This window comes from Ciconia boyciana, chromosome 6 (genome assembly GCF_034638445.1).
Source record: "Ciconia boyciana chromosome 6, ASM3463844v1, whole genome shotgun sequence".
In the NCBI taxonomy this organism is placed as follows: Eukaryota; Metazoa; Chordata; class Aves; order Ciconiiformes; family Ciconiidae; genus Ciconia; species Ciconia boyciana.
Window position 1 is genome coordinate 20,830,113 of NC_132939.1, and position 12,260 is coordinate 20,842,372.

The 12,260-nt window shown below is 51.6% G+C and overlaps 1 protein-coding gene across 3 annotated transcripts in view; it reads left to right on the forward strand.

Moving 5' to 3' along the window:
- Positions 1 to 754: 754 nt before the first annotated feature.
- Positions 755 to 12,260, forward strand: part of SLC25A22 (solute carrier family 25 member 22) — a 54,662-nt gene continuing 43,156 nt past the window's right edge. The window contains exons 1-3 of one of the 3 annotated variants that reach the window (XM_072864984.1): positions 757 to 909; positions 8,650 to 8,769; positions 8,876 to 8,981. The gene's annotated coding sequence lies outside the window, so the exon portion shown is untranslated. Of the gene's footprint in view, positions 910 to 8,649; positions 8,770 to 8,875; positions 8,982 to 10,872; positions 10,893 to 12,260 lie in introns of those variants that run through there. The other 2 variants (XM_072864983.1, XM_072864985.1) reach the window with 2 other exon arrangements.

Genomic DNA, 12,260 nt, shown 5'->3' on the forward strand with positions numbered 1-12,260 from the left:
ACACCACGCTCGCTGCATCTGTTATAGTGTAGTGCCTGGTGCACGTGAGCGGTGAGGGATGCTCTTACAGATGTATTCCCCTGGAGATCTTTCCCTCTTTCCTTGGTGGTGTCACACTCGTGGGCATCATCCCAAGAGGCACAGAGATCTGTCTGGCTACTGCTCTCCTCGTGTTATTGCTTGGTTTCCAAAGCCCACGGTATACGTGGATGTTTTTGTGCAAGGACTCAGGCCCTGTTACACTCCTGAAACCACGACAACTGAGCCTATTAAACCCAAAAGCCATGCCTGCCTGTGACCTGGAGGCTTTATAGCGGGGCAGCAGGCGGCACAGCACGGTGACCCAGCCGACCATAACCAGCTTGGTCTTTATTTTGAAGGGTCTTTATTTTGAAGGGAAGGACAGATTTATTATTTTTCCCCTTACAGTTGCTTGTCCTGTTATTCCACCCATGTGTTGCCTCGCCAGGTGGCTGCAAGATGGCTGACGGGTGGGGTGAGGGAGAGCGCGCTTCGCCCTGCGGTGGGGCGAGGGGTGTTTGCTGGCGGAGGGGAGGGCAGGGCTGCGGGACACCCCCCTTCACCCCGTGGCTCTCATCGCCTGGGCACGCTGCGCGCGGGGGCGGGCCCAAGGCGGTGGAGGCCGCGGCGAGGCCCGGCCGCTCCGGCCCGCGTTGCCATGGCGACGCGGCGGCCGCCCCGGCGGGGAGGGCCCGGCGGCGGCGGCGGCGGCGGCGGTTTTTCCTGCGCCGAGCGCGGCCAGAGGGGGCAGAGCTGAGCCGGGCCGGGCCGGGCCGGGCCGCGCCGCGCCGCGCCGCGCCGAGCCGAGCCGAGCCGAGCCGAGGAGCTCCGCACCCCGCTCCGCACCGGCCTCCGGCCCCGGCGGGAACCCGCCGCCGCCCCGGACCGGTAAGTGCGGACGCGGCCCCTCCCCGGCCTTCGGGAGGCGCCGCCGACGGTCCCGACACCCCTCCTGCCGCCGGGCTGCGGCTCGCCTTCCCCAGCCTGGCCCCTGCTGCACCGGCCCCTTCGTCTCTCGCCCCGGCCCCCCACCTTAGGGGTGTGCCGGGCCCCCTTCCTGCACCCCTTGTCCTGGGGGGCCGGCCCCTCACCCCGGGGACTGCGGGGTCCCCTGGCCCCCCATGTACCCCCGTCACCCCGGGGGCTGCAGGCTCGCCTGGTCCCCTGCTTTCTCCCCCTCACCCCAGGGGTTGTAAGCCCTCCCGGCCCCCCACCTGCTCCCCTCGTCCTGAGAAGTGCCGGTCCTCCCAACCACTCCCCTCATCCCAGGGGGCGGGGGTCCCTCTGCCCGAATTTGGGGACGGAGGCGCAGGTGTCCGTGTGTCAACGCCGAGCCTGGGGGAGATCGCCCCGCGCTCCCCGTGGTGCTGTGGTTGCCCTTGCCGGGCGCTGGGGGCTGTAGCGGCGTCGCCCTTCCTCTCTCTGCCCGCGCTGGGGAAATTGCGGGTGACACGTGTGCGGTTTCGGCCGTGCCCTTTAGTGCCCCGGAGCTGCTGCTTTTTATATCAAAAGCGATTTGCACGTTTCTTCGGGGCTTCTGATTTCTGGGGTGATTTGTAGGGTTGTAGCCTCTGGTCGCAGGGCAGCATCCTGCATCTAAGCCCCTCTGAGCTCCTTCCAGGCTCTCCTAAGCCAGATCTGTGCCTCTTTGAGGTAGGTCAAGGTTATTGTGCTCTTCTCCCGTGGATGGGGAATGTGGAAATGTGGATAGGGCTGTGGGATTTCTTCAAGGTCACCCTGGAAATTGGACCCCAAGCATCCTCTCCTCTCTCGCTGCTCCCTCTGGAGCTGCTGGGCTCCTGCTGGATGAGAGCGCAGTCATGGAAATCGGATTGTCCAGTGTCCCGGGCCTCTCTCCTGCAGGGCTTCTCAGCTTTTAGTTTCTACATCTTGCCAGGCTGTCAGAGTAACAAACGTCAGAGCGGGATCCCAGCTATACTTATTTGGCCTAATATCTTTTAGATATTAGGTGTTTACAGTTAGACTGGGTATTTTTACTGTAGCACGTTCATCTCTGAGAGTCTTGCTGCCATTAAGATCTGACCTCTCATGGCGTGGCTGCTGCTGTTGGGATTGTATCTGCAGTGATTTTGATCACTGCAAGTCACCGTGGCTTTGCCTCTCAAGAACTCGCTTCTTGGCAATGGCAAGCAAAAGGCAATCGAACTAGAGTGGTACTCAGCTGATAACGATGTATCGTGTGAGACTTGGATGGCGGTTGTCTTCTTGTCCTCAGCTTGTGTTTTGCTTTCCAGGCTGTTATAAATAAAGGTATAGATGAGGTCTAATAGGAGGAGTTACTCTAACCTCTTCACCAGAAAATAAACACCAGTATTTAATGAAGATTTACCCCTTTGAATGTCTTGCCTGTAGGATTTTTAACTGTGCACTACTACTTCTTGTCATTCACACAGGTACAATTTTTCTCCTGGTGCTGCGCCCTTGGGCTCATTTGTTCACTAAGTGCTTGTCGTACTAAGGAGTGTTATGTTTTGAGGGCGATGGTGATTGTTGGCAGAGGTGGATGGCCGAGTTGGAACAGGGAGCAAATCTGTGTTGTAAATTGGAGCCCGGCACTGCTCTGAAGGAAAGTCTGCAGTCTTGTTTGATGCCCAGCAATCTTGTTAATGTCTTACTGAGATGCCAGGGCCCTAGAAGATCCTCCTGCTGCCATTTTAAGAAGGGGTAGTGTGCTGTATTACGTTACTAGGAGGTAGAAATCACTGACAGCCTGTCAGGGCCATTGGCTCCCCTTTTCCTGCTAAGATTTAAATTAGTGGGCAAGACAGGGGGAAATACCTACCTGGCTGGCGAACGTGGCAGCAGCACATACGCATGGAAGCAGCCCCTCTGCTCACTTGTGCATCATGTTTTGTGTTGTAGGTCTCTAGCAGGGCAAAGGTGTGATGGAGAGAAGGGACCGAGATGCAGTGGCTGGGGTTTGGTGTGCCTCGAAGCCTGGTAGCTGTGAAGATTTGGAGCTGTGCTCTGATGAGGGTGTTAAAATGGGGAGTCTCACTTAGGAGCTGTAAGCATTTCATGTGCCTATATGGTTGTTCTTGTGTAACTGTTGTCATGCTGAGAATTGTGAAATAGTAGGAGGGAGAGATTTTCTGGAGTAGGGCAGCAACATTTTTAGGTGGGAAAACCTTGTGCTGTGTTTAGCTAGAGTAAAACACATCTAGGTCCAGCATCCCTGACCGGCACCCCAGTTTTGCGGATTTCCCTAATAACAGCTTTTCCTTGAGGGGTAAAGCCCGATCTAGGGAACACCCTCATTGCAGCGTATGTGATGACCGTGCAATGCTGTGAAAATAGTTAATTATCCCTGGCACTCTAGGTTTCATCTGAATAATCTTCAGCTAGGAGTCTATAAGAGGAGTGACTGATGAGTTGCTTCTTCCTCGGCAAGGAGCACCAAGGTGTGGTGTAGGGCTGTGTGGTCTCCATCTCTGGTCCTCCAAAGGGCTGGGCTTTGGGTTTGCTGCTGGGCTGGGGGTTACTTGTTTTACAGATGTTGACAAACCTCTGGATTCTCTTTTACCCCACTGTGGAAATAAAACACTCTTGGAGGGCAATTGCCAAACTCACAGTAGCTGCTGGAAGGTGTCCTTGTGAAAGATGTCCTTGTGAAATTTGGGAGGTGAAAGGCTTGTGTGGGGAGAATAAGAGTTTAGCAGCATTGAACGTAGCCGTGGAGGGACTTGTGTCCCTTGGTGCTCTCTTGCAGCCCATCTGCCTTGTTCCAGCACAATGCATTCTTTTTGTCACTTGATCCCTGGGCGCTCACTTAAGGGCAGGGAAAGCAAATGCCAACTTTCCAGTGCCAGCAAGATGCCCTGCACGGGGTGTATCTCTTAATGGGCTGTTTCTATCTGCCTAAAATCATATTGTGCTTCCAGAATGACATAAAAGAGCTTTGAACTAGGCCCCAAGGGGGAAGGAAAAGGGGTGGAAAAATGCAAAATATTTTTGTTTGGTTGTTAGGAGATCCTGCACTGGGGAGATGATGTGTAACCAAACCAGGTTTGGAATGGCTGGGACAAACGAGTTTCCTTGTGATCCTGAGTGCTGCAGTTCATGTGTATTTCGGTAGGATGCTGATGTCCTATGAAGGGAGTTTCTGCAGTTTCCCCTTTTCTAGGCTGTTTCTGAACAGGGAGGCATTTTGCCTGCCTTGTTCCTGGCTGTCCTTATTCAGAGTGTTTTTTTTTTTGTTTTCCCCTTTTGTTTTTTTGTTTTGTTTTTTGTTTTGTTTTTCCCCAGAATGAAGTTTCTACACAGCTGCTGGCAGGTCAGTGGTGTCCCAGAGCTGTGCACCTTGGCCCTTGACTGGAGTAAGTTGATCTAGCCCTGGCAGAGGCAGTGAAGCAAACTTGGTTTGCACCAGCTGAGTTTGGGCCATCATGTGGGAGCCCTCCAGCTACAGGAGGAGCCTGGGCACAGAGCCTCTTTAGCCTGTCACTTACAAGTTTGTTAACGTCCTGTTAGGCTTCCAGTTGGACACACTTATCTCCCAGCTGCCTCTGCTCCTCTGTTTAAATCTGCAATACTGTGTAAGGCCAAGTGCCTGCGCTGCTCCTTCAACAGCAGCAGTGCAGGATGGGGAAGGATCTGCCTGGTCACAGCATCCTGCCTTCTGCTACAGCAGGTACATAAGGACTGGTTATTATTCCTTTTACATCTGTGTCTGCATTCACCTAAATCCTTAACTGTGTTTTCAGGAAATGCAAAAGCCTACTTTGATGCCCATATTTGCAATTCAGGCTTTCTTAGAAGTACCCAAACATCTGCACTACCAGAAAGTTAGGAGAGTTGGAATTATCAATTACTTATCATGGCAAATGAGCTATGGATGCTGCCTATGTGAGCCACTGCATTGTTTTTATTTTTTACTCTGAAACATACCATACACACTATGTATGTTTCATCATGCATTTCTCATAAATGGCTGCATGGACTCTAGCCTTGCTGGAGCCGGTTGCCTTGTCTGTCTAGAGTGAGACAGCAGGACGTGACTGCAAGCACCTCTTCTTTGCTGAAGAGTTGCCTGAGATCTAACAGGACAGTGTGTTTCAGCTTCCCTGGCACAGTGATTTGATGAAGCCTTCCTTCTTCTGCAAGGCTGAGTCCTCTGGCCTGTATCTGATTGGAGTGGGGACTGTCATTTGGCCATATCCAGGTAACAGCACAGCGGGTTGCTAGAGTTGATGCTGTGTTGCTCCAGCTAATCCTAACAGCAGATAAATATTTTTTTCCTGTCCTCTTCCGTTTGCCTTCCAGCGCAAAGGTAGCAGGAAGGAGGAGGTGGATTGAGCTGTCCAATGCAAAACTGGGTGTTGCTTTAACCTTGCAGTGTTGATTGCTGGGTAGTTCCAGTTGTTGTGAAGATAAAGTAACAGGGGGTACAAAAGCTTTATAAAACAAGGCAAAACCCCAGACAAACCCAATGAGAAGACCTTGTCGCTTTGGGTGCTTTGGATTTCTGTCTGGCAGTTTCCTCTTACACATCGGCAAATACAAAAGCTTTGAATACTTGCTGTCTTAGGATGGCTGCCCACATGGAGATTATTTGCATGGGGAAGGGAAGGGCACCTGCGCAGCAATGCTTATTCTGTGTTAGGAGAAATGTGATGGGATACTGGTTATTTAATTTGTGTAGTCTCTGTTGATCTTGATTTAATGCAGCCCGCGGTGAGCTGCTTACAGGAATGCAGTCTTATGTTTATTTTGTTAAATCTTTTCATAACCAGTTCTTGTTCTCGTTTTGGTGGTGCTGTTGTGGGTGGGTGGCTATGCCTTGTCAAACCTCCTGTGCCATGCTCCTTCCTTTGGTGCTGATGCTGGTGCGTGGCTTATCAGGAGAGCTGTCTGGATTTTTTTCCTTTCCTGGGTCTGCAGCATTTATCCAGAGGCCAGGAGGAGAGAGGTTGATTTTGATCCAGCTGAGTTTCCCAGAATGGCCTGAATCTGAGCAGCTGGAGATGACTGAAGTCCCATCAAAGACTGTGCCTGCCCCATCTGGAGTTTGGCTCCATGGCTGGGGCTCATGCTCTCGATTTAAAGACTGTCCCAACTATGAGGATTTTTGTGGACAAAGTGGGGAGAGGGAAGGGGAAGGAAAACTTATGCTCTTATACAGGACAGCAGTGCTGCTGCACTGAGTGACTAACTGTCTTGGAGGAGGCTTTTGGGAAGACAGAAGGTGTGTGCTTTTCTTTTTCACTTAGAGCACAAAGATATGGGACTTTCAGCAAGTCATTTTGGTAGGAGAGAGATGCTGTGTGGGTGAGCTCTTAGTTTGGATCAAGCCAGAAGCCAGTCCAGTAGCCGTGATCCTTCATTTCTGAATTCAACCACAGCTTCTAGTGAATCCTTTTTGCTTCGACAGGGGGCTGTGTTGTGTGATGTGAAAGCTCCTAGCCAGAGCAAGCACTGGCTTTGCACGGATAAATGCGTGGAAGGAGGTGGTAGCATGTGGTGTGCTTAGTCTGAACCAGTGCATCTGTCATTTGTTGCTGCTGAGTACTGTGTCCTTGTCACTGCAGTGTCTGACACCTTACTGCCTTTAATGGGTGTGCTGCCTGCCTGCCTTGGCAGAGGAGACGAGGGCAGTTCCCTGTTGCTTGCTGGTTAGGGTGGGATGGAAACACCTTCTCCAAGGCCATGTGCAGACAGGGAGCTTGTTTGGTGCCCTGGTCAGTGCTGTGCTCTTTGCTCTGTGGTAGTTAGGGATTTATAAGAAAAGAAAAAAGAAGGAAGCATGTTTTAGGGACAGGATATGTCAGGGGCTAACTGTGAGTTGGGTACTGCTTTCTCCTTTGCCACAGATTCAGAGCACAACCTTGGATAAGCAATAAAATGTCTGTCTCTGACCCTGTCCCCTACTATCAAATAGGGACAGCAGCACTTCCAGGGTTTTGCCACTTGTATGCAATAGCAATGGCAGCTGTTGCAGAAGGTATGATCTGATGTAGTAAATTATCTCTCTTTCTGGATGCTTAATTTTCCTTTTTCATTTTGTGTTGGCTTTCTCAAGGATGCGGGGTACCTTCCTTTTCCATGCCTTGGGTAAGCTGAGCTCTTCTCTGTAAGGCAACAGGAGCACTTGTTGGTTCATCTCATCCTTTGAGAGCAGCTGTTGTTTATGAAGGCTATTTTCTAAGGGTAGTAGTTCTTTTAAAGGACATAAAACACATTTTGTTGGCCTGACCCCCTTCCCCTGAACTGTCCTGCTTGCTTTGTTAGCAGCTAAATGTGTGCATGACCTGAGGAGCTGTTGTCTCTTTTATGCCTTTTTTTGTTTGTTTTTTTCCCCCTCCCCCCCAGAAACTTAAAATGAAGATTCATTGATGCCCCACTCTGGTTCTTCAAAACTAATGGAGAGCTTGAAGGAAATAGCTTGGATACTGAAGCTATAAGTGCAACAGAAATGCCAGAAGATATATAAACAACTAAACTCAGCCCCCAGCCCTTCCTGAAAGAGGGATGATTTGCAGAAATACGTCAACAGATGGTCTGAATTTGGCTTTGGAAGGGGGGGAAAAAATGCCAGGCCGCTGCTGAGCTGTGTGTGGGTGTGTGCCCGAGTGCGCCATGCAGCGTGCTGCCTGCCAGCACGCTCGCAGGGAGACTGAGCAGGCTGCTCCTGCAGCCTTCTACATGCTCAGGAGGCATCTGCACACCACTGACTCAGTCTCTGCAGCTCTGCCAGGTCCCTGGCGTGGAGCAAGCTCCCGCTTCCCCTGTGGTGAGGTTCGGCTGTGCCCACTTGCTGGGCTGTTCTGGTGGAGGTGAGCTGTGGCCAGTTTGCAGAGGCGTGGGGTCAGCTTGTGGGAGAAAGGCTGCAGAGCTGCCGTGCAGCTTATGAGACATTGCTTGGCACATGAGTGAGATTGTGGGAAGGCTGTGGTGTGATCTGACACCGGGTTGTCTCTCGCACTGGCATGGTTACCTGGACCTGTGGCAGTGCAAATTGAGGTGGTCTGGATCTGGAAGCAAACAGATCAGCCCTGACAAAGGGCATGTGCTGTTTGCACACACCTGTGCATATATGTGAGCTGACAAACTTGCTAGTAGCCTGAAAGGACATTGGATGGCAGAGGGTTTACATGTCATGGTGAGGGACCCTGATGAACTCTGGCAGAGCTGGCTGCTGTGGCCAGCCTCCCTTTTCCCTCTCCCCTGATGAGGTTACTTCTCTTGCAGGGGAAGGAGAATGTGGTTTCCCCAGCTAGTACCAGACCTGGGGTCCTGACACCAACTATGGCAGCAGCAGAGTGCTGCGCCACCTCTTGTGTGGGCTGTGCCTCGGGGCAGGCAGGTTCCCATGCCAGTAGCCACAGCTGGCTCCGATGGGGATCGTGGATTGGAGCCCAGAAGTCCTTGTCCGAGGACCTCTGGAGCAGAGCAGTGTGTCTGGTTCCTGCGTTGCCAAACCGTTGTTAGTCTCCCAGCGCAATGCGTCTGTCACACTACTCACTGGCATAACAGTTCTTTGTGTCTAATGCTATTTGCTGTTCCTGCCACGCACTCTCTGGTGAGGCAGTGTTGGTTGGTAGTTAGAGCAGGGCTGTGAGGTGTGCTTCAGGGGTAATTTTTTTTTTTTTCTTAAATTTCTGAAAACAGGTCTAATTCTTACGCAATGCAAGATGAATCGCTTTACTGAGGATGCTTAATGTGTCAGGTAAATTCTTGTGGATACATCTGGCAGGTAGCAGCATTGCGCTGTGCATGCAGAGTAGCCAGGTAAGGCATTTACTGTCCAGAGAATGACTTTCTAAGTTTGACTTATTGCACTTTTTTCCTCTCTTTTTCCTTGCTAGTGTTACCCATGTCCTTCTATTCTGTTTAGGTGAGCAAGACTGCATGGGTTTTCATTTGCATGCCTCTTGAATATATTGTCTCCCTGCTGGGAGCACCTTGCCTGCCTTCCAGCCTGCTGATTCACAGCACTCCAGGTGAGCAGGGAGCTGGTGGATGGATTATGCCACAGATTCCTGAGCTGTCAGTGATTGCAGTCCCCTTGACAATTCCCCTGCTTGTCACAGAGCACGTATTAGTTTCCCTGGAGGAGCTGCTAACCTCTTTAGGAGCAACATGACCTGTGTGGGGCCGCTGACATGCGTTTAGCAAGGAACCATTTTGCTGGGATCTGAACAGCTTTGGCATAAGCAAACAGCTGAGGTGGGAGGAGAGAAATGTGGTTTGTGATGCGGGAGCGGAGCAGGTACTCCCACAGCAAAGGGACTGGCAGCAGCAGTGTCCTGTATCACCATTCCTGTGGCTGAGAGGCAAGGAATATTGATTAACATGACATTTAACTGGCATTTCTTCTAGTGTACTGGGAACATTAGTCAAATTCTGCCTTCAGCGGTGGGAAGTAATGAGATAAGCTGCCTTCCTCGGAAAGATCTCTACCTGCTGTTGCAAAGTGTTTGGGAGGCTGGGAGATGTCCTTTTGTTATCCTGTCTACTCTCCGTGTCTGGCCTCTTGCACAAAAGGCACCTGAAATAGTCTTGGCTCTAGCGAGGAGCTGAGCTTGCAGCCTGTACACCAGTGTTTGCATGCTTGAATGGTGGCTCCTGCTCGATGCTTCTCTGTCACCTTGCCTTAGGTGGAGCCCAGCTCCTAACTCCAGAGGGTCACACAGGAGGGTTTATATCCTTTCAGACCCTGGGGTCCTGTTCCGTTAGCCTACAATATTTTAGTGTTGGCACCCACGTTGGCAGCTGGCTCTCTCAGGGCACTGTGGCTTTGCTACAGAGGCAGAGTGTGGGGTTTGCTGGATGCATTGCTGTTCCAGCCAGGCTTGTGCAGTCCCTCTTTGGGACTCCAGGTGACAGCTATCAGTTGACGTATAGCCCTGCAGAGCTCTGGATTGCTAGGTCTTTTAAATCACTTTGTTCAGGGCCCAGAAGCCCTTATCTCCCAGGCTTCCCTGGAGGGATTCTTGTTCTATTTTATTGGGGTTTTTTTGTTGTTGTGTTTTTTGTTGGTACTCCCCCCCTCCCCCCCCTCAGTGCCCACAGTAGTCAGGCTGCGGCTGAGAGGGGCAGCACTGCTTCTAACTCCTGCCTCTCTCTTTTTGTGCCAGCACAAGCATTTGTGTGTTCACAGCTATGCACTGACCTGGGAATAGGCCTGGTCCAAAATGAGTTCCTCTAGTTGCTGGGGGAAGGAAGAGCTCCCTCCTTTTTGGCAGTAGCCTGAAGTTATGCGGGACTATTGGTTGAGTAACCACAGCCTCTGCTGGGAAAGAGAATCACGTGGCTTAAGAGAGATGCACTTTCCAGGGACTAAAAATCCCTAGTATGGTTTCCTTCATAAAAATATTTGCATCTTCTCTGCCAACCCACTGTCAAGACTTTATCGAGCCTGTACCAGTGCCTCTTTGTGCAGGACAAACTGCATTGTACTACCCTTCTGCAGCCCTGGGTCTCACCTGGTGCCTGGTTGTAGATCCTGTGTTTGAGGGTGAGAGTCAGCATCATGTCTTTAAAACACTCTGCAATTCACATGGCATAGTCCTTGCTGCCAGAGAAAGTTGGTTGCTTTTCAGTCCTCCTGGGGATGCCCCTGTGTACAGCCAGATCCACGCAGTATAGGAGGAAGTGGGAACAGAGGGGAAAAAAACCCACGCATTTGCTTTGCTCTGGCACAGTCCCCTAGTGTTCACAGGAATAAGTGCATGCTTCAGAAAGCACTCGGTGAGCACGTGTCCTTGGAGATGCAAAGAAATACGACTTCCTCTCCTCTTCCTCTTCCTCTCCCTCCCTTGCATGCCAGGAGGTGGTGGCAGTGCCTAGCAGACACCCTTAGTGTGAGCACAGCTGATACCGAGGACGACACCTCACCAGGGATGGCAGAGGTGAGGGATCTGGTTACCCTTGGGCTGGGGAGACAGGAGGCTCCTCTCTGAGCATATCTGAACCTTGCTGGGATTGTGCATTTCTCTTTCCTGCTGTCCTTTTGCTTCTCCCTGCCACAGTCTGTCCCTTCCCCTTCCCGTTTCTGAAGGCTCTGTTCCTATTTTGACATGGGAGGTGAACGTGGTCCCACCTGCCTGCCCCCATTGCCACGTAGGTTTAGGGAGCCGGTTGGGATTGCTGACTTGGTCGAGCTCATGCTGCAGCATGACTACAGCTTCCGTGCGTTGCCTGTCCAGCCAAGCTGTCCCTGGCTGACTTCGGGGATGTGGAGGAGACAGGTCCACATGAGGAGCGGCGTTTGGTAGGATGCTGGGTGACTTGCAGCCCCCGGTGCTGCTCTGCCGGTGCCACGTGGTCCCTGCGGGAAAGGGGCTGCCTGCAGGGTCCCAGGCTCACAGTCCCAAAGCAGCAGGGTGTCATCCCAAGGCTTGCAATGTGCTCTGGGCCACAGAGGTAGGAAGGGACAAGCTGGCTGGCCCTTTGGAGAGGGGATCCCATGTCTATCATTGCACCAAGGGCTGGGTGAACAAGCAAGGCTTTTTGCATGTTAACCAGGCAGCCGGGTTGAGCGAGCCATAGGGCGCAAGCCACGTTGCTCCTATGCTTCTCTGAAAGCCGTGTCAAGGCAAGTATTTTCCGCTTTCTCACAGCTATTATGAAAGAGCCTGGCTTTGCTGCGCCCTTCTCTCCCTTTGCCCTCAGGGCACCCTGGGCTTGTTTGAATTAATGTAATTAGCACATGCCTTATTAGCTCACTAAGGCATAAAGAACTCATGTATATTTGTAGCCAGGTTAAGCAGCCCCTATTAATTTAATAACCGTGTCCTCCTCAGTGCATGGCAACAGTTAATCGCTGGTGGTGACTCAGGATCAGCCAGTATGGAGGGAATTTGGGCAAGGTGTACATGTGTGCGGTTCTCTTTTATTATGTTGTATTTTTATTAATGAGCAGAGCTGTGAAGGGAATTAGCAGGAGGCGCAGTAGACAGAAGGAAGCATTCAGTGCAGGTTTTCTAAGCAGCCAGCCCTGGATATTTCCTATGCTCTACGCTGTCTGTAGAAAAGGAGCTATAGAATAAATCAGTGTGATATGACACAGACTGGGAGGCAGAAATACACAGAAGTAAACTTTAGCAACCCACGCTTGAACTCTGCTCCAGTCGGGTTATGAACTAGGTACTGATAGTGATTTTGCTTCATTGTCTACCCTATTTCCCCTCAATGAATCCTGGGGCAGAGGAAGTGGCTGGTGTATTCTGGCGCTGCTCATAACTGAGACTGCGGAAGGGCAAGGTTCTTGTGAAAGG